Raw genomic sequence first — 23036 nt, 5'->3', positions numbered from 1 at the left:
TGCTTCAATGTATTCACTCCCATATCAGCTAAAAATATAAAGTAATCATTTTTTGTCACAGAGAAAATAAAAAGCACAAGACTATCTGTTTTAGCTTAGAATAATGTTATCACTTTTAAACAAAATACATTTTGGGGGGATTCTATAAGGCTACAATGTTTGGTTTATTGTTTGAACAATCGCTGAGATTATATTTGGTTATCAATGCAAAATAGGCTCCTTTGATGAATAGCCTATATAGCCTATAGATCAGATTAAGGAACCAAGCAACAACACTGCCCCCACGGCAGCGGAAGGAATGATACGTCGGATCTCAATCTCCAGGTAGAAGAAAACTGCATTGAATGCCGGAGTGTTTTACAAGGAGCCGTCTCTTTTGTGATGAAAAACTACATTGCAACACTGAGCTATGCTCCGTCGGCCCTGTCTACGTATTCTCTGTAGATGCCTTTTGTCTCACTGAGGTACATTCCAACTCAAGGTTGGAGTCTTTCCTTCTCCCCTGCTCCCTCCCTCCCTGCCTCCCTGCCTCCCTGCCTCCCTCTCTCTCCACCCAGCTGCGTCTGAATGCAGTGTGTCTGAATGAGCTGCTAACCTTGACACTAAATCAATAACAGACCAACTCTTTGAAGAATCACAGATGGAATAAGTGCCGGCCAGCCAGGCCCCCTCTGTCTCTGCCCAGTGTGTGTGTGTGTGTGTGCGTGTGTGTGTGCGTGTGTGTAATGTGTATTGCACAGTGTGCTGTGCAGTGAGTGTGTTTGTGTTTATTTTCTAAGGCCTTGTGCAGACTGACTGCAGTATTGGTTGTTTGAGGTCCAACAGAGCTATATTCATTTCAATACCATTGCGCCTCAGTTGCTGGACAAGGCTGTGGTGTGTGCTGTGTGCCACAAGAGTTCACGCACAAACACACAAACACACACACACACAGACACACACACACACGTCAAGGCAAAACCATACTCACAAATACAGCTGTTTTCTACTGCCAAGACCCATTTCTCTCTCCTCCTGTCTTCTCCTCTCCACCCCTCTTAGCATTCATCCTATCCTTATTATCCCCTCTCCTCTGCTCTCCTATTGATTTTCACTTAAAGGTTTTCATCCCTTTCTTTCTCTCCCGTCTTTCTCTTCACTGATGGCACTAGACACGCCTTCCTTCCCTCCCTCTCTTCCTCTGCTCCTCCTTCCCCCTCTCCCTTCCCCTCCTCCTTCCCCCTCTCCCTTCCCCTCCTCCTTTCCCCTCTCCCTTCCCCTCCTCCTTCCCCCTCTCCCTTCCCCTCCTCCTTTCCCCTCTCCCTTCCCCTCCTCCTTCCCCCTCTCCCTTCTCCTCCTCCTTCCCCCTCTCCCTTCCCCTCCTCCTTCCCCCACTCCCTTCCCCTCCTCCTTCCCCCTCTCCCTTCTCCTCCTCCTTCCCCCTCTCCCTTCCCCTCCTCCTTCCCCCTCTCCCTTCTCCTCCTCCTTCCCCCTCTCCTTCTCCTCCTCCTTCCCCCTCTCCCTTCCCCTCCTCCTTCCCCCTCTCCCTTCTCCTCCTCCTTCCCCCTCTCCTTCCCCTCTTCCTTACCCCTCTCCCTTCCCCTCCTCCTTACCCCTCTCCCTTCACCTCTTTCCTCATCCCGCATAGTCTTTGTCCTCCCCTCTTACGTCTTATCTTTCTTTCAGTCCTCCTTTCATCAATTCATCCACACAGACCTCCACTCCCCTCTGTTTTTATTCTTATGGTCTGATGGAGAATGTAGATTGCATGCAGAGTGAATATTGATATTATTACATGGATATCATTACAAATTCCATGAATACCATGTATGTTATATAGTCGTAGAAAAAAAGAAAATGTAGAAAAACCAAAAACAATTCCTCCTACAATATTGTGAACTGTAAGGTTCAGTCAAGGTCAAACGTTGTACAATGACAATACCACAGAAAACGATTGAATACCTCAGAAAACATTGTATGTCTCCAGGCTGTGGCCAATGAGATGCCAGAAAACATTGTTTGTCTCCAGGCTGTGGCCAATGAGATGCCAGAAAACAATGTTTGTCTCCAGACTGTGGCCAATGACAGGCCAGAAAACACTGTTTGTCACCAGGCTGAGGCTAACCGAACGTAGCAGGCATAAAAGAAAACGCCTGAGCCAAGTTTCCACATCCGGTTTTCAGCGGAAAAGGAAGCTAGGTTGAATTAGCTGAAAACCCGATACATCCGGTTGTGGCAACTCTGCTAAGGGTGGGCTGAGGCCAATGAGAGGCCAGACAAGTATAATCGTAGAGAGAGGAGATCTCCCTGAAAGTTCTGCTCCTTAAACAAACATTCATTTACCTGTTGGTTATTAATTTACTAGACAGAACACTGAACACACACAAGCGCACAAGTATGCACACACACACACACACACACACACACACACACACACACACACACACACAAATCATTGATTTCCCTTCACTGAAACACTCTGTGCAATCTGGCAGGCCTGTAATTTGACGTAACAACAAACTCAGTGTGTAATTTCAGCCAGGACAGAATAGGACAGACACATAAAGGGGAGAGAAAGTTTTCAGTGTTAAATGATGTGTGTGATGATGATAGCTCTGTCTGGTGTGTGTGTGTGTGTGTGAATGTGTGTGTGTGTGACGATAGCTGTGTATTGTGTGACTGGCTGACAGGCACCTCTAAAGGCTGTCTGAGCAGAGCAGCACTGAACAGAGAAACACTGTTATTCACACCGTTTACTGGCCATTGTCAAAACACAACAGCAATCTGGGACAGGGTTTAACCGCTTTAATGTTACTCAGTCACAGACACACCATCCCCCTCCACTAAACCCCTCCACCTCTCTCCCATCCACCTTCCTCCCCTCCACCTTCCTTCCCTCCACCTTCCTCCCCTCCCTCCACCCCCCCTCTTCGCCATCCCTACTTCCTACCTCCCACTTCCCCCTCCCATCTTTCCCTCCATCCCTACCATATGGAATATTTTAGACAGAGACGGTGAGACAGGGAGAGAGAGGGAGTGAACAGAGAGAGAGAAATATATATATAGAGAGAGGGGGGAAGGAGAGAGAAAGAGAGAGAAATATTCCAGTAAGGAGATGGAGAATGAATAAGAACAGGTGACATAGAATGGAAAGAGGCATATGGATGGAGATCTTTTGAGAGGTGGACAGCGACCTCAGGGGGTGTAGATGAGAGAAGGGAGGGAGGGAGGAGGGGGTGAGGAGGGGTGAGGGAGGGAGGAGGTCACAACCTTGAGTATTGATCAGGCGCCATAATTTCCACAGCGACCGGGACCCCTCTCTGAGCTGCTGCACTACATTAAACCAGAGATCCATAACACACACACACACACACACACACACACACACACACACAAACACGCACACGGCTGCTCATCCAAGCAAAGGAAGAAACTGATTTAATTGTTAGAAAACAATCTGGGGCTGCAGAGCGCCACCCATTCATCATGATTCCTATGTGTCAGGCTTCACTGTATGTGTGTGTGTGTGTGTGTGTGTGTGTGTGTGTGTTTGTGGCAGGCAGGTGGGCTGGCCACAGGGCTTTGACCAATGACCTCAGAGATCAGACCGAAGACCTCTTCAGTCTCATCCACTGCCACTGGGCCTAATGGTGCACAAGGCCTCACGGTGCAGGAGGCCTCATGGCGCAGGGGGACTGACAGTGCAGAGGACTTAACAGTCCATACCGTACAGATGCCAATTGCACTGATTGCCAGGTGGAATGGGGAAGAAACTTAAGTGAATTGTCTTCAATCTTCTCGTATCACTTAAAGCCACCCAGCCGGTTACACACACACACACACACACACACACACACACACACACACACACACACACACACACACACACACACACACACACACACACACACACACACACACACATACAGGCATCAGCCATCAGAGCATCAGAGCAGATCATCCCTCACTACAGACAGATGAAGCATCAGCAATCTACACATCAACTCAACCCTCACAACACCTGAGCACTGGCCAGTTAAGAACGATACCATTTTAGCCATACACTAAATTGGGATTATTAAAGTACAACTCTACTCTCTACTCTACTCATGTTTTATGTGCGGACCAACTGGCAAGTGTCTTTACTGACATTTTCAACCTGTCCCTGACCGAGTTTGTAATATCTACATGTTTCAAGCAGACCACCATAGTCCCTGTGCCCAAGAAAGTGAAGGTAACCTGCCTAAATGACTACCGCCCCGTAGCACTCACGTCGGTAGCCATGATGTGCTTTGAAAGGCTGGTCATGGCTCACATCAACACCATCATCCCGGAAACCCTACACCCACTCCAATTCGCATACTGCCCCAACAGATCCACAGATGACGCAATCTCAATCGCACTCCACACTGCCCTTTCCCGCCTGGACAAAAGAACCCCTATGTGTGAATGCTGTTCATTGACTACAGCTCAGCGTTCAACACCATAGTGCCCAAAAAGCTCATCACTAAGCTAAAGACCCTGGGACTAAACCCCTCCCTCTGCCACTGGATCCTGGACATCCTGACGGACCGCCCCCAGGGGGTAGGCAACAACACATCAGCCACGCTGATCCTCAACACAGGGGCCCCTCAGGGGCCAGGCTCTGTCGTAGCCGGCCAGGCTCTGTCGTAGCCGGCCAGGCTCTGTCGTAGCCGGCCGTGACCGGGAGACCCATGGGGCGGCGCACAATTGGCCCAGCGTCTTCCAGGGTAGGGGAGGGAATGGCCGGCAGGGATGTAGCTCAGTTGGTAGAGCATGGTGTTTGCAACGCCAGGGTTGTGGGTTCGATTCCCACGGGGGGCCAGTATGAAAAATAAAAAAAGAATGTATGCACTCACTAACTGTAAGTCGCTCTGGATAAGAGCGTCTGCTAAATGACGTAAATGTAATGTAAATGGGTGCGTGCTCAGTCCCCTCCTGTACACCTTGTTCACCGACAACTGCGTGGCCAAGCACGACTCCAACACCATCATTAAGTTTGCTGACGACACAACAGTGGTAGGCCTGATCACCAACAACGATGAGACAGCCTATAGGGAGGAGCAGAGACCTGGCAGTGTGGTGCCAGGACAACAACCTCTCCCTCAATATGAGTAAGACAAAGGAGCTGATCGTGGACTACAGGAAAAGGAGGGCCGAACAGGCCCCCATTGACATCGACGGGGCTGCAGTGGAGCGGGTCGAGAGTTTCAAGTGCCTTGGTGTCCACATCACCAACAAACTATCATGGTCTAAACACACCAAGACAGTCGTGAAGAGGGCACGACAACATCTTTTCCCCCTCAGGAGACTGAAAAGATTTGGCATGGGTCCCCAGATCCTCAAAAGGTTATACAGCTGCTCCATCGAGAGCATCCTGACCGGTTGCATCACCGCCTGGTATGGCAACTGCTCTGCATTCGACCGTAAGGCGCTACAGAAGGTAGTGCGTACGGCCCAGTACATCACTGGGGCCAAGCTTCCTGCCATCCAGGACCTATATACTAGGCGGTGTCAGAGGAAGGCCCAACATTTTTTCAAAAACTCCAGTCACCCAAGTCATACTGTTCTCTCTGCTACCGCACGGCAAGCGGTACCAGAGCGCCAAGTCTAGGACCAAAAGGCTCCTTAACAGCTTCTATCCCCAAGCCATAAGACAGCTGAACAATTAATCAAATGGCCTGTTTATTATCTATGCATAGTCACTTTACCCCTACCTACATGTACAAATTACCTCGACTAACCTTTACCCCCGCACATTGACTTGGTACCGGTTCCCCCTGTATACAGCCTTGTTATTTTAATTTTATTGTGTTACTTTTTATTTTATTTTTTACTTTAGTTTATTTAGTAAATATTTTCTTAACTCTATTTCTTGAACTGCATTGTTGGTTAAGGGCTTGTAAGTAAGCATTTCACGGTAAGGTCTACACCTTTTGTATTCGCATGTGACAAATACAATTTGATTTGATTAGAGGTCCGGTTGGTCTTATAACCTCCCGATCAAATATACAAACGTTTAGTTGTAAGAATAGAATAGAATGGATATTTATTATCAATTTCCACAGAAATTCAAACCGGCAGCCCTTTGGTTATTGGTCGGGCTAAATGTCTGTGCAGGTTGAATGTAATAAAGCGAGATCAGGCTCCTTTGAAATGTTACCACAAGTCTCAGTCAAACGGATTCTATATCTCTGAGCTTCTAACCCTGAGATCTAGTTACACACTCTCACTCCACTCTCTGGGATTCTTACATGGCTGGGAGTGTTTGTGTGTGTGTGCCTGTGTGTGTGTGTTTGTAAGTGTGTGTGTGTATGTGTGTGTGTATCTGTGTGTGTGATTATGATAGCCTACCAACTTGGCACCCTTGGTAACGAGTCACTAGGACAGCATCATCTTATTACTGAATGTCTGACCTGTGACAGTGTGTGTGTGTGTGTGTGTGTGTGTTGACCTGCACCTCAGCCCTTTTAGGAGGAGTGAAGGCAGAGCAGTCATCTATCTGATGACCAGACCTAATCCTGTGATGGAGCAGTGATTAATGGATTACTACACCTGACACACCGTGTGTGTGTGTATGTGTGTATGTGTGTGTGTGTGTGTGTGTGTGTGTGTGGGGGGGGGGTTGCAGTGAAATATGGCTCACATTGCCTCCCAGTGTTGGCGTCAGTGCACTGCCAGTCCAGTAACCGTCACTAGGAAGAGCTTTAGTTCCTCTCTCAGTGTGTCTCTGTCCTTCGCAGCACTGGGCATGCAGACAGACTGACATGGTGGGAGAGGGACTGTGTGTGTGTGTGTGTGTGTGTGTGTGTGTGTGTGTTTGTAGCAGAAAGTATGTGTGTGTAGGATGCAGGCAGACAGAGGTGGCGCCTCACAGATTTAATTTAGTTTAAAAATACTCTCCTTAATGTCATTAGAGCTGCTTTATAGGATGGTGTGTTAAAACAAGGAGGAATGTGTGTGTCTGCGTCTGTGTACATTAGAGGGTGCTGTGTTAAAATAAAGAGAGGGGGATTTAATCATCTCACTAAGGCTGTATCTACTCACAGCCCCTTACTGCATTAACATCATGTTGGCTTAATACTTTGCCTGATAGGAGAAACACACACACACACACACATGCAATCCATCATTTCTGATTACTGTCAGTACAAAGTATACAGGAATGCCTAGATGGCATTGTTACCATCTCTCTCCCTCTCTCTCTCTCCCCCAACTCTCTCTCTCTCCTTTTCTCTCTCTCCTTTTCTCTCTCTGTCTCTCTCTCTGTCTCTCTCTCTCTCTCTCTCTCTCTCTCCTACAGAGACTATTGTGGTCTACTATATTCTTCATGGTTTAGGTTTTCTTCTTCACTAGATTCTTGTTTCTTTAATTCTGCAGTAGAATGACTCTTAAGATAGGTTAAGATAGCTCAGCCATAAGGATATAAAGGAGAATAGTGTCCTATAAAATGTTTATATATCATCTACACCAGCCTTTCACTAAGATATTGCATAGAATTCTCAAAATCTACAGAACTGTTACCATAGTGATAAAGACCGCTTTTATGAGAGGAGGAAAGGAAAGATAAGGACATGAAAGGAAAGAAATGAAAGGAATGGGAAAGAAAAGGATAAGAGAGGGAAGGAAAAACTGGACAACTATTGATTTCTCCTAAATAATACGGATGTGCTAGTGAACCTGAGCTGCATGTGTGTGTATGTGTGTGTGTATGTGTATGTGTGTGTATGTGTGTGTGTGTATATGTGTATGTGTGTGTGTGTATATGTGTGTATGTATGTTTTGTGTGTGTGTAGCCGTGTGTATGTTCCTGCAAGTGTGCATCTTTGTGTGTGTGTCTGAACTACAGCCTTTATCTTGAATGTGTTAAATCACTCAACGACTGCTTTACAAAGACACATCTTCACTCCATAGGCTAGGCCTTTTAAGGTGCTTCAGCCAGTGTATGTGTGTGTGTGTGTGTGTGTTTCTGTGCGTGTGTAGTGAGTGTGTGTGTGTTAGTGTGTTCTTCAGCTCTAAGGACTCCATTAGGACACATTACAAAGCCTTGCTCCTTTTCATCGTGGAGTGTCCTTGGGTAGCTGGGGCGCCTCTTCCATTACACACATCTCTCTCTGTCTGTGTGTGTGTTATTGTGTGTGTGTGTGTGTTTGTTTCTTTTTGTTTGTGTATGTGATTAACTTTGTTCAAAACCGTGTCTCTTGCGTGCCAAACGTCTGTCTTAGCTGACTGAGCTAAAGCCTAGGCATTAGCTTGGGGAGCTAACGCAAGTCTTCAGGTTTCAGGCAAGATTACTCAACACTGGATTGTGGTTAGCTGAACTACCAGGGGTATTCAACTCTTACACTACGAGGTCCGGAGCCTGCTGGTTTTCTGTTCTACCTGATAATTAATTGCACCCATCTGGTGTCCCAGGTCTAAATCAGTCCCTGATTAGATGGGAAGAATGAAAAAATGCAGTGGAACTGGCTTCGAGGTCCAGAATGTAGTTTGAGGGCTCTACACAGATAAAGGGTACTTTACACACTGCCACTCAGAGAGAGGGAGGAGACATATCTAACCATCAGCTCTATCAGCTACACACTCTCCAACCATCACAGCCTTGATCATTAATCACACACACACAATCACACACGCAAGCAACCTTCAGCTTCACTCTGTTCCTCCTCATCATCAGCTCCTCTCCATGAATCACTTTGGTGTCTGTCTCTTCCTCTCTCTCCCTCTCTCTCTATATCTGTCTCCGTGCTCTACTTTCTCGGTCTATCTCTCTCCTCCTTCTCTCTCTTCCATGTTGCTCCCCCTCTAGAAGCTCCCCAGTGGTTCTCTGAGGTGTAGTGTCCACGGTTAAGGTCAGGTCCAGTTGTCCACTAGGAGGGGGATGGAGAACTATGGGGGAGGGGGTTAGGGGTCACAGGCTGCATGGTAGATAGGGCTGGGAGGGGGTGAGAGAGGGGCCAGAGGGAGTTAGGGAAGGGGGGATAGGGTGAGAGAAGGAGAGAGAGGTGCCTTTTCTTTCAAGGACAGATGGTCAATGTTGGACAAGATGTTGGACAAGTACTGTATTTGGAATTATCCTTATTGAATTGTCTAGTTCAGTTGCTAATAGAAACCATTTCAACTAGGCCTAATCAACACCTGGATTATTGGCATGATCAATGTGAAGAATATGATGTGATGTCTTTAGGGGTGGATTAGTTATTTCATTGGATAAGAATAACAGAGGATCAGGTGAGGATTCAGGGTATTAAAAATCATCATGAAGGTTACTGAGTTTAGAGTGTTTAGAGTGAATCCTTGTCTTCAGTCTGATATTAACTGACTCACTCCTTAGGGACTCTTAATGGATACATTCATTTAATTACAGCTCTTGATTAACATGCTTTATCGATGCACCCGTGTGTGTGTGTGTGTGTGTGTGTGTGTGTGTGTGTGTGTGGTGTGTGTGTGTTAAAGGACATGAACAGGGAGTGAGGAGGTGGGATAGAGAAAGAGAGTTAGAATGGGATAATTGGGAGAGGTAGTGGGAGAAAGAGAACCAATAACAAACAGTGTGATTTTATAATCCTTTCAGCAGCTAGCTGACATTTGGTTGGTTGGCTGGTGAGAGAGCTTGAACCCTAACTAAAGTTTAAGGGAGACTGTAACTGCTAGTACCATTATCCTTTCACTCCCTAACACGGGGGCCACATTCGGTCTTCAATGAGGTCCGGAGGGCCGCACTGAAAATGTGTTATATTTCCTCACTCAAAATGTTGCAAAAAAATTGTTGAATACGCAACGAAATATTTTGCTGTGCGACCTGGAGATTTATTCAGTGGGACTATTCAATGCTTAATAATATTTAACCGCAACACTACACTGCTCAAACAAGACAGGCTGCCTCCGGTTGCTGCTTGCTTCTATTTGCCGGGCCACACACACCAAGCCCCGCTCCCTGTCACTCAAGCAGGTAACACACAGTTCTTCCACGCTGTTATTCTCTCAGAATGCTGTCAATTCATGCGCTCAACACAGATTCATCCAAAACAAGAACGATGCTGCTTTCCAGGTTGCTTCTAAATATGAATCCAGATGTTTTATCTGTTATATAGTTAGTTTCTGTATCTTGCTCTCTGTAAAACGCGAGTTAGTTAGTCCAAGGAAGCTGGCATGTTCCTAACATAATGCTAATTGCTAATGCTAATCGCTATCTGGCTAGCTAAATGCCATTTAGCTAAAGGCACTAGCTAGGGCGAAGCAAACGTTATCTCTAATACAGCTTGCTGCCAGTGGTGGTGCAGATCAGCATGTTTGTGCAATGGCATGTTCCAGGGCTGCCAATTTTTGAAGAAAGCTTGGAGTGAGATTTTGTATGTGAATTCCATTGCCCCCTGGCACAATCCCTAGACGGAATATTTGACTGTTTTAAAGCTAATTTCCTTCAATTCTACATATTTTGACATGGCTTAGGCATTTGACCAGGGTGAAAAATAAAAATAATAAAAACCACAGGTCAGGTGTATTTAGGATGCTTTGAACACTCAACATTTGATGACTTTGTTACATTAAAGTACATTTTTAATATTAATGGTTGATGTCAGTGGGTAACCAAATCATAGATTGTGGTCTCCTTGTCTATAGACTGCTTTCAAGGTAAGGACACAAACATTTTGTAATGTGGGTGAACTATCTCTTTAAAATAGGCCTGGAAGAAAATCCTGCTTGCTGGGTAGCCTCCCCTGAAGTGCTGGGTGTTTGAAAATGTTCTTGTTATAACAATTAATTTCTCAATCACCGAACTTTCAAGAAAGATTGAATGAATATCAATATTCAGGTGGTTTATGACTACTAGTTGAAGATCCCTGGCTTCATCTTACTCTACACAGACAAAAGATGAGTTTATGAGCTGTGAGTCCCCCTACCATCGCTGCCTAGCATGTTCACAATACTAAAGTGTCAAAAAGTATATTTGATTCCTGGAGCATTTAATATCCAATGCTTATTTGTATGACTTCTTCAAAACTGTCCATGAATGGCTACAAAAATACATAGCCTCATATTACTCATTTTTAAAGACACAAGTAGGCATATCAGATTTCAAATATGTGATTACACTGGCAACATTGGGAAGAAGTGGAATAATAAAATAAGTGTGGAATAACAGTAGTGTTGACAAGCACAGTAATTAACCTATATTATAGCCCATTGTTAAGAAGGAGAATTGTTCCACTGATCAGAATAAAAGTAAATAAATAATAAAATGAAACAAGATGACAAATCTGCCCCTACACCCTAACCAAATTATTGTTCTATTTATTGTCCCCCCTCTAGAACAAAACTTCCACTTTTGGGTTCACGATCTGTTTGACAAAATTATTTTCATAGTTACAAATCAGGTCACCCTACCAGACTTCCCTGCTAAAACATACTGTAGGTCTGTCTGCTGCCTTTTCGTTGTCACAGCCTAAACACCAATCACCAAACGAGGGGACTAGTGTGGATTAAATCGACTTTAGCACATGCTGTCGAAAGGCTGCATTCTGCAATAGGGACTGGAGTAACAGCAACCTAATTTTGTTGACAACATTGTACATAAAACAGTGCTACTGTGCTACTCTTTTTCAGTGGCGATTTTAGCATGTAAATGTTGGTGGGGCAAACAAAACTTTTAAAAATGTTTTATGCACGCCAGCAAAGCCACTACACAACACAACACTAAACAATACATTAATTGCATTATTATGGTGACAAACAGTGCCCACAAACTGTTAGGGCCTACATAAAGCTGTCCCAACAGCAGAGTCCCAACACCTTACCACTGCTACACCTGGCTATCAGCGCAGCCTTGTCTGCCAGCAGTTAACAGTTAATTCAGCCTCATTTACTGCCTTAAAAAAAAAAACATAGCCGATATGGCTGACTTGCTTAAACAAATGTGGTTTCTACTGACAATTGAGATGCACAAACTATGGCATAAGGGGACGACGAGCGGATAAGAGGCAATCCGTAATTTTGATTAAGACATTAATGAGCGAGCTAGGAAGGACCTAGTCAATATAACTATTTGTTCAGCACTTTTGAAATGTACAGCGACAGAATTCAGAACATGGGCCGTTCTTACAGTATTCTCCCTGTACACCAAGTCAGAACCGTAGGATAAATAAAGGGGGCATATAAGCAGACAATGAAAGCTCTTACAATATTCTATGATTACATTTCCCTAAAACACGCTATAGGCTACATGTTCACCACCAAGTCAGAACAGTAGGCTAAATTATGAGGGGAAAAGGGACCAAATTATTAGGGTGAGGCACATGGGCTACTAACAGCTTACTACACAACATACACTTAGTATTACTTTCTTAGCTACAGTATACATATCTCCCTGGCATATTACATAATTTATGCAGCAGCACACAATGTATTTTTGGACTCACCTTGTTGTGTTGTGCTCACTTGAACAGGAAGGTGGCACGGCGGTCCTTCGTGGGCAAATTTTGTCATTAAAGTCTGGCATTCTCTGGATTTATGGTGCTTTCAAGAAGTGCTGGATTGACAGCATGGCCAATGTTGAATGTTTATCCTTTTAAGATTGAAAAAGAGACCCTTAAACCCAGACTTGGAACCACAAACACACTCCACTGAATAGCAGGCTAGTGATTGCTTAGCAATGCTTGCAGTTAGCCACTAATTCCTTCAAAACCAACCAACCATCCGCGACTTCCAACATGTTGTGTAATGTTTATGTCCAATGGCCGATGAGCACGGCTATGTTTTATCTATAATTTCTCTTCATTATTTATCTTCACATGACAAGGATTAAAATGCATTTGCCAGCAGATTGTCTACTTGATTCATGATGATGACTGCTAGCTTGCTAGCTAAGATTTTGAAAGTATGATGTTGACATGATCAGTCCAATCAAAGCTACTGTAGATATAACGTGATTTGACGTCATTTTATCTGTGGCCAATGACCTTGAGCCTTCTTGGATGGGTACTTCTAATGTAACTCTATGGCAGCAACCAAAGGGCTTGAATTTTCGAGCTCTACCCTTAGATTTGGCGGTGACATAGTGTCCCCATGAGTGACAGAACACTGAGCCAATCACGGCGCAACTAGAGAACATTACCAACCCCCACTGGCTGCCCCACCACCACAGAAAGCACTGAGCTAGGCTGAAACACCTGCATTTTGGAGCTGCCTTACTCAAGAAGGCAAAAAAAGAGACCACGTGTGTATGCGGCTTTATTAAGTCAATGTTTTTTTATTTTTTTATTTATATTGTTTGCAAACTGATATGTGACACGTATTAATGTCAAAATAACATGCAAAACAGGCAACCCCCCCAAAAAATAAAATAAATAAAAATAAACATTTGGAAAGTATTCAGACCCCAGACATTTTGTTGTGTTACAGACTTATTCTAAAATGGATTAAATAGTTTTTTTCCCTCATCAATCTACACACAATACCCCATAATGACAAAGCAAAAACACATTTTTAGAAAATTTTGCAAATGTATAAAAAACTAAAAAACTAAAATATCACATTTACATAAGTATTAAGTACTTTGTTGAAGCACCTTTGGCAGCAATTACAGCCTCGAGTCTTCTTGGGTATGACTCTACAAGCTTGGCACACCTGTATTTGGGGAGTTTCTCCCATTCTTCTCTGCAGATCCTCTCAAGCTCTGTCAGGTTGGATTGGGAGTGTTGCTGCACAGCTATTTTCAGGTCTCTCCTGAGATGTTCGATCAGGTTTAAGACCTGGGCCACTCAAGGACATTCAGAGACTTGTCCCGAAGCCACTCCTGCATTGTCTTGGCTGTGTGCTTAGGGTCGTTGTCCTGTTGGAAGGTGAACCTTCACCCCAGTCTGAGGTCCTGAGCGCTCGGGAGTGGGTTTTCATCAAGGATCTCTCTGTACTTTACTCCGTTCATCTTTCCCTCGATGGTGCCAGGTTTCCTCCAGACATGACACTTGGCATGCAGGCCACTGAGTTTATTCTTGGTTTCATCAGACCAGCAAATCTTGTTTCTCATGGTCTGAAAGTCCTTTAGGTGCCTTTTGGGAAACTCCAAGCGTGCTGTCATGTACCTTTTACTGAGGAGTGGCTTCCATCTGGCCACTCTACCATAAAGGCCTGATTGGTGGAGTGCTGCAGAGATGGTTGTCCTTCTGGAAGGTTTTCCCATCACCACACAGGAACTCTGGAGCTCTGTCAGAGTGACCATCGGGTTCTTGGTCACCTCCCTGACCAAGGCCTTTCTCCCCAATTGCTCAGTTTGGCCGGGCGGCCGGCTCTAGGAAGAGTCTTGGTGGTTCCAAACTTCTTCCATTTAAGAATGATGGAGGCCACTGTGTTCTTGGGGACCTTCAATGCTGCAGAAATTTTTTGGTACCCTTCCCCAGATCTGTGCCTCGACACAATCCTGTCTCGGAGCTCTACGGACAATTCCTTTGATCTCATGGCTTGGTTTTTGCTCTGACATGCACTGTCAACTGTGGGACCTTATATAGACAGGTGTGTGCCTTTCCAAATCATAATATAATAATAATATGCCATTTAGCAGACGCTTTTATCCAAAGCGACTTACAGCGACTTACAGTCATGCGTGCATAAATTTTTTGTGTATGGGTGGTCCCGGGGATCGAACCCACTACCTTGGTGTTACAAGCGCCGTGCTCTACCAGCTGAGCTACAGAGGACCATAAATCATGTCCAATCAATTGAATTTACCACAGGTGGACTCCAATCAAGTTGTAGAAACATCTCAAGGATGATCAATGGAAACAGGATGCACTTGAGCTCAATTTCGAGTCTCATAGCAAAGGGTCTGAATACTTATGTAAATAAGGTATTTCTGTTTTCTATTTTTTATACATTTGCAAACATTTCTAAAACCCTGTTTTCACTTTGTCATTATGGGATATTGTGTGTAGATTGATGAGGAAAAACATTTATTTAATCCATTTTAGAATAAGGCTGTAACGTAACAAAACATGGAAAAAGGGAAGGGGTCTGAGTACTTTCCGATTGCACTATATATATTTGATTTTTTAGCTTAAAAGATGGGGCTCAAAACAGGTGGGGCTCTGCCCCACCTGCCCTGAATGACGGCTTGCCACTGCTCTCTTTAGAGTTTTATAAACTCAGCAGAGAACGTTCTCTCTCTCCATTCAACTCCACTCTGACATGCATCCAATCCCCTTGATCCCTCACATAACTAGACCAATCATATGCTTCAATGTGCAGCGGTTCACAATAATAGAGGTTCAGCTCGTGATGTTCAATTGCAGGCGCAGATGCTCCGATTTCAAAACGATTTGGAGCATAATTGAAAAGTGCTTTTCAATGCGTGAGATATAAGAGGTTTGGCGTGAGAAGAGGATCAAATGCATTTGTCTCACGGCCAATGCTTGAGAGTTGGCAGCACTGATGTTCTGAATCAGAAAGCCTATTCTAAAATATTTGTCTAAATGCAACATCTATTCAAATGTGATTAGGGTCCCCAGGGAAACACTGACCAACACTTTGGTTCCTACCCGGTCATAACTCCTTTCTGGCTTTTTAATTTGTTGTCATGCCAAACAACACCAACCATAAAATTAGAACAATCATTCTATTGCTATAGAATCACCCAAGTGTTTTGATCTATATCGCAAGTCCAGTTGCAATATTTGGTTGAAAAATCACAATTCGTTTTTTTGCCCATATCGTGTGGCACTACTAACAACCTGGCAACTTTACCAGTATATGCAAACATTTGGTGGCACAGAAAGAAAGGAAAGATGATATCTTCTTCATGAGATGTGCTTCAAAATTAAGTAGGATTCATATAGGCCTAATGTAGACCCAATGTAGGCTATATCTCAATCGATTAAAGAAATCTAAATTTCATGTGGTGCTGCTTACTTTTTAAAGTTAGGAGCACCAGTGCTACCAATGAAATTGTTTACATTTAGTGCCCTGACTGTCTAGCTTTAATTTCGGTGATTATTAGCGAGCTGGACACAGTCAAGAAACTGTTTGAATGTAGGTCCATTATCATTTCTACACAGTTTCGATTTGGTTTTAGTAATTTTTAAGTATATTGAATTGGTTCCACCATTCCACAATTTTTTACATACAGTATGTTTGACACCCCTGCCCTAACCCGTGTGTGTGTGTGTGTGGGGCTCAATGTGTGTGTGTAGTCTGTCTACGAGGTGTGTGTCTTCTCCTTCTCTCTCTGCCTGAAAGCCCAGCCTCAGCAGCCTCAGGGAGCTGTGAGAAATCAATAGTATTCAGCAGCTTCTCCTCTTTATTCATTTAATAACTCTGGAGCATTGGATTATAGTTCAGCTGAACCCCATCATAGAAGCCCCATCACCACCTCTCTGTATCTCTCTCTCTCTCTTTCTGTCTCTCTCTCTGTATCTCTCCCTCTCTCTTTATCTCTCTCTCTCTCTTTCTGTCTCTCTCTCTGTATCTCTCTCTCTCTCTCTTTCTGTCTCTCTCTCTGTATCTCCCTCTCTCTTTCTATTTCTCTGTATCTCTCTCTCTCTCTCTTTCTGTCTCTCTGTATCTCTCTCTCTCTCTTTCTGTCTCTCTGTATCTCTCTCTCTCTCTCTCTTTCTATTTCTCTGTATCTCTCTCTCTCTCTTTCTGTCTCTCTGTATCTCTCTCTCTCTCTCTCTCTTTCTGTCTCTCTGTATCTCTCTCTCTCTCTTTCTGTCTCTCTCTCTGTATCTCTCTCTCTCTTTCTGTCTCTCTCTCTGTATCTCTCCCTCTCTCTTTCTGTCTCTCTGTATCTCTCTCTCTCTCTTTCTGTCTCTCTCTCTCTCTTTCTGTCTCTCTCTCTGTATCTCCCCCTCTCTCTTTCTCTCTCTCTCTGTATCTCTCCCTCTCTCTTTATGTCTCTCTGTATCTCTCCCTCTCTCTTTCTCTTTCTCTAGCCGTGTCTCTTTCTCTCTCTCTGTGTCCGTCTCTCCATACAGAGCAGCTGCCATTAAATTATTTGTGTGTGTACGTCCGCGCATGTGTGTGTATGTGTGTGCCTGTGCATATTGATCATTGTGGTCAGCTTTATGGTGTGTAGTTGTAAACGTCATGTTTTAACTGTCTGCTGTTTGATGTGACTGAGATTAAAGTGTTTGCAGGGAAACAGAGTAGCGTAGCAGCAAACAGTCCCAACGCTGCCCGCTACCATTATTCTGCTATTAGACCACAGGGAAATGACTATATGACTGGCTGATTTATCAATGTAAATAAGACCTTCTCCTTTGGCGCTGTGTGTGTTTCAGCTACTGTCTGAGTTCTATTAGTCATGTTTCTAATCACCTCCATACACTAGGAGAAGTGTATGGAGAACCCCCATAGGACAACTCTTTTCGGTTCCAGGGAGAACCCTTTTTGGTTCCAGGGAGAACCTTTTTTGATTCCACATAAAACCCTTTTTGGTTTCACATAGAACCTTCAATGGAAAGGGTCCTACATGGAACCCAAAAGGGTTCTACCTGGAACCAAAAGGGTTCTACCTGGAACCAAAAACGTTTCTTCAAAGGGTTCTCCTATGGGGAAGAGCCTAAGAACCCCTTTAGGTTCTAGATAGCACTTTTTTTTCTAAGATTGTACCTTCAAACTAACTGGTCTTCTCCTGTATTACCATGCGATTTTACTGACAGCGATGGAAGGGGAATAAATACATGTCTGTAAACCCAACGCAACAACAGCTGCACCTAATACAGTTCAGGCCAGTTACTCCCATTGGAACTTATTCCAGGTTTAAGACTACAGGAGAATCAGGTAGACAACACAGGCCCTCTCTCAGCCCCTCCACTGCTTCCAGGGTTTACTTCAGTTCTCCTAATAGATTCACCCTTATCACATATTAACTCTTATCATATTAACATTTACAGATTATTACACACCATTCAGACAGTATTTACACTGCATTACATGCTATTTAAACACTATTTACTGGCCCACTGTTGATAAGAGGCAGGAAGTTATAGCCTGTCATAAGTCAACAATGACCACTATCCACATCACACAGATGGAGCTACTGTAAATACACACATGCATGGACGAACAGACACACACATGCACACAGACACACACACTCGAACGAACATGCACACATATGGACGCCACTGATGCAAAGATGCATGCACACATGGACTCAGGCATGTACACATGTATAGAACCACACACACACACACACACACACACACACACACACAATCAAACAGGCACACACGCTCAACAGTTTTAAATGAGAACATCATGATGAGTCAGTCTGTCAAACACACTACACTCACTCTGCCTTTTGACACTCTCTCATGCAAAGACAATGCTTAATCAATACAGAGTCAAACATGTTCTATCTGCCTCACTGAGCTCCAATAAAACCCTCTGTCACAGGAGGCCCAACCAACCGATCGCTCTGCACCAGCCAGCACTCACACACACCACACCACACCCACACCCACACCACACCCACACCCACACCCACACCACACCCACACCCACACCACACCACACCCACACCCACACCACACCCACACCCACACCCACACCACACCCACACCCACACCACACCCACACCACACCCACACCCACACCACACCCACACCCACACCCACACCACACCCACACCCACACCACACCCACACCACACCCACACCCACACCACACCCACACCCACACCCACACCACACCCACACCACACCCACACCACACCCACACCACAAACACACACAGCTGAGAAGTTTGTGGTGGCATAATATTTTTTTTCTCCTTTCTCCCTCTCAGAATCCTTCTTCTCCACCCTCCCACCCCCCTCATCTCTCTCTCCAACCTCTACCCCATGCTGAGAGACACAAAGACCCACAGGCAGGTACAGATGGGGAGGCCCCTGTAAGTGTGTGACCCATCAGCTCTGTTCTCTCTTTGTCTGGTTGTGATGCTGTGACAAGCTGCCTTGTCCTCTAATAAAAGACCTGCTCAGGCTTTACCTGCTCTGTGGGTGTGTGTGTGTGTGTGTGTGTGTGTGTGTGTGTGTGTGTGTGTGTGTGCGTGCATGTCCCCATCTTGGCCCACCTGTCCCCCAGCTGGTGCTCTTGTGGCTGATGACAGTGAGCTGTTCCCTGAGCAGCTAAAGGGTTAGTTGTCTTATGCACATCTAAACCTTGGCTCTCCAACCCTGTTCCTGGAGAGCTACCCTCCTGTCGGTTTTCAATCCAACCCCAGTTGTAACTAACCTAATTCAGTTTATCAATCAGCTCATTATTAGAATCAGGTGCGCTAGATTAGGGTTGGAGTGAAAACCTACAGGCCGGTAGCTCGCCAGGAACAGCTTTGGAGAGCCCTGAAACACTCCAGAAAGCGAGTTGCCTGAGGACATATCTAGGATCAGCTCACTCTCCAAACACCTAACCATAACCAATAGAAGGAAAAACACATAACTGACCTCAGATCAGTATTCGGGGCGACTCGATCAAGCAATCCTTCTCTTAGCCCACCAGAAGCAGCCAGTCAGTGAAAGGAATCTTCAAATTCCCATGATGTCACAGCATCATCTGGTGGCCACGCCTCAGAACTACACTCCTCTATCTCTCTTCTCCATGTTGAGCTGGTTTGGCCTTGCTGCAGGTCAGTGCTGCCATCTGGTGTCTCTCTACTGCAACTGCCACACACAACCAGGACTGAGACTGAGACTGGGGATAGGATAGTATGACCAGGTCCCGGTTTGCCAAAAGCATCTTAAGGCTAAATTAATCGTTAGAACCATAGCACCCTATGGATGCTTATGGGAAACTGGGCCGTGATTAGTTGTGGTGAGTACCTTTGTTACAGTTGTAGAATGTTTGATGGTGCTAAGTAAACAAACTATCAGTTGGCTAATATTGGCGGTCTGAGATTCAGCAATGTGACGACGATACAGGCTCGCGCCCAACGTACGGTACTGTTTATCTCTCGCTGTCGCGTGTAATTAAAGTAGCCTATGGCATATCCATGTTCAGATGAGCGGTCAAATTTGTATGTGTTGTTAGCAATAGTGCTTCTTTACATTATACTTAGATCAAGGTCATTACGTTGTTTATTTTGCATAAAAAACAATGTTTAGTAGTTTGTAACATTTCTGCTGCAAATCATCCATGCGCCTGTCTCATTTTCCCTGGGATATATTCATTACGCCTATTCTGTTGCAAAACGTTTCGTCTGTTGCAAAACGTTTTGCAAGACAAACCATTCACTCCAAACGCACTTTAGTTATATTTTTTTCTTAAACGAAAGTTCTAGTTCAGTCCTGTCTCTCTTCAAAAATAATAAAAGCCTGGAATAAGTTGGAAGTAACACCGCGGACTTCACTCCACTTCAGAGAGAGCACGGAATAATAAAATCAAAGTTTATTGGTCGTGTACACAGTTTAGCAGATGTTATAGCGGGTGCAGCGAAATGCTAATGTGAATAGCTTCTAATAATGCAGTAAAATATCAAGTACACAAATAATTAAAATGTAAATAATAATAATCAAGAATATCGGGACTAATCCAATTAACAACACAAATAGAACTAACAGTCATCAAAAGGCAATCTATACATATGTACACGGACGAATTACACAAGATATACTAAGAATGATATGTACATCCGTAGAGATATTAGTGAGCTATGTCAAGAATCCAGTATATAAATAAATATGCTGTGTGTATAAACAGTGTAACTAAATACAAAGTACATTAGTAGAAATATTAGAATGAGGTATGGCGGGAATACAGTATTTAAATACTCAGTGTGAAACTGTAAGTGTCCAGTGGTTCAATATCTCTATGACATGGGACAGCAGCGTTGACTGTGTGTGTAAGTATGAGGTGTGTGTGACAGCTTGTGTGTGTGTGTTTTGTGTGAATGATCTTGCATCACCTGGTAGAAGAAGGCTAGTGATGGCTGTTCAACACTCTGATGGACTGGTAATATACGTTTTTTTGTCTTTCGGTCTTGGCACTGATGCACCGTTAATGACTCTGTCTACTAGACAGTAGCCGAGTAAACAGTCCTTAGCTAGGGTGACTGAGGTCCTTAATGATATTCTTGGCCTTCCTTTGACACCACAGGAGGTTGGTGGCACCTTAATTGGGGAGGACGGGCTTGTGGCAATGACAGGAGCAGAATAAGTGGAATGGTTTCCAGGTGTTTGATGCCATTCCATTTGCTTCGTTCCTGTCATTATTATGAGCCGTCCTCCCCTCAGCAGCCTCCTGTGTTTGACACAGAGTGCGGTAAATGTCCTGGAGGGCAGGCAGCGTGCCCCCGATGATGTGTTGGGCTGACAGCACCATCCTCTAGAGAGCCATGTGGTTGAGGGCGGTGCAGTATCCGTACCAGGTGGTGATGCAGCCAGACAGAATGCTCTCAATGGTGCATCTGTAGACGTTTGTGAAGGTCTTAGGTGCCATGCTGAATTTCTATAGCCGTCTGAGGTTGTAGAGGTGATGTTGCGCCTTCTTCACCACGGTGTCGGTGTGGTGAGACCATTTCAGGTCCTCAGTAAAGTGCATGCCGAGGAACTTGAAGTTTTTGACCCTATTCACTGCGGCCCCGTCGATGAGGATGGGGGGGTGCTCCCCCTTCTGTCTCCTGTAGTCCACGATCAGCTCCTTAGTTTTGTTGACGTTGAGGGAGAGGTTATTTTCCTGGCACCACTCCACCAGGGCTCTGACCTCGTCCCTGTAGGCTGTCTCGTTGTTGTTGGTAATCAGGTCTACCACTGTCGCGTCGTCAGGAGGTGTTGTTGCCTACCCTCAACACCAGGGGTCGGCCCATCAGGAAATCTAGGACCCAGTTGCACAGGGAGGAGACCCAAGGCCCTGAGTTTAGTGACGAACTTGGAGGTCACTATGGTGAGCTATAGTCGATGAACAGCATTCTCACATAGGTATTCCTCTTGTCCAGGTGGGATAGGGTGGTGTGCAGTGCAACGGCGATTGCGTCGTCTGTGGATCTGTTGGGGCGGTATGCAAATTGTAGTGGGTCAAGGCTGTCGGGTATGATGGTGGTGATATGGTCCTTGACTTTCAAAGAACTTCATGATGACAGTAGTGAGTGCTACTTGGCGATTGTCATTTAGTTCAGTTACCTTAGCTTGCTTGGGTACAGGAACAATGGTGGCCATCTTGAAGCAAGTCGGACGACAGACTGGGATAGTGAGAGGTTGAAAATGTTCGTAAACACTCCAGCCAGCTGGCCTGCGCATGCTCTGAGAACGCGGCTTGGGATAGATGTGCAGCTTGTGCCAAACACTTCGCTGACTATTCAGATTGGAATGGCAACACGTGGAAACCATACAATTAAAATGAACTACAACATCCGTTTAAGAACCCAACAGCTTGTATGTCACTTTGAAGAGCAATTGGAGTAAGGGTTTGCAACAGAATCGCCTTAATGAATACACCTGTGTAATGCGCGTCCATTGTTTGGGATAATCAAAGATTGTCTATTATTTTGACAAGATAGTCGAGTGAATGCTGGAAGGTAGGCGGGAGGAGGCGAGATCAGGTGGGACAATTCTAGCCAATGAAAGGGCAGATACACGTGTGAACAGGGCCAGGTCTATGTTAAAAGTGTTTAAACAAGGGTTTGTTAGGTGTTAAGCCTGTGTTAAAATATGCTTAAAATAATTAAAAGACAAAAAATCAATTGTGATTGTGTTGAATTGTGTTTGGGAAATAAAGATAGACATGGTTTTCAAAAGGTAGTGGTAATATTTCATTCAGCACAGAAATGTGTAGGTGGCTTAACTTCCCTGTCCCGCTGCTCAACACACCCCATACCCGGGGTAAGTTGTGCCAAGAGACCACTTTTATTGGACAAGCTATGTTTTCAAAACTGTAATGTTGACATTAATTCTGATTATTTCCAGGGATATACAACATCCTGAAATACACTACCAGTCAAAAGTTTGGACACACCTACTCATTCAAGGGTTTTTCTTTATTTTTGCTATTTTTCACATTGTAGAATAATAGTGAAGACATCAAAACTATGAAATAACAAATATGGAATCA

The sequence above is a fragment of the Coregonus lavaretus genome, assembly GCF_964263955.1.
Source record: "Coregonus lavaretus genome assembly, chromosome: 37".
NCBI classification, from domain to species: Eukaryota; Metazoa; Chordata; class Actinopteri; order Salmoniformes; family Salmonidae; genus Coregonus; species Coregonus lavaretus.
This window is presented reverse-complemented; position numbering follows the sequence as displayed.